A 411-nucleotide genomic window follows, 5' to 3' on the forward strand; every position below is an offset into this window, starting at 1 on the left:
CTCTCTTTTGAGAGTGTAACACCCTTAGTTGTAGGGCTTGGAAAAGCCAATAATGATCTCTGCTTGGAAATGGTATATCTCGAGTTAAGTTCATTCCCTTGGTGGTCACCGTAATAGTGTGGTTTTGATTGTTACATTCATTAGGGGTTAGTGTTGAAATACACGTGGTTCTTAATCTTGTAATAATCTTGGTCTTACTATCTATCTTTATTTTCTATGCAATTTCCCTTGTGTTTGTGTTGAATCCGTGACTTGTTTCATCTTGTGTCATTTTTGTTGTTTTGGTGTTAAAATACACCTTGTATCTTGTAATCCTTGTGTTGTTATTGTTGGCCGAAAGTTGCTCTCAAAGGGGTCCTCGGGTTCTAGTTGATTTGTGGACTGTTTTGAGTAGTTTTTGAGCCTCCTCTT

Source organism: Capsicum annuum, chromosome 1, assembly GCF_002878395.1.
Source record: "Capsicum annuum cultivar UCD-10X-F1 chromosome 1, UCD10Xv1.1, whole genome shotgun sequence".
NCBI classification, from domain to species: Eukaryota; Viridiplantae; Streptophyta; class Magnoliopsida; order Solanales; family Solanaceae; genus Capsicum; species Capsicum annuum.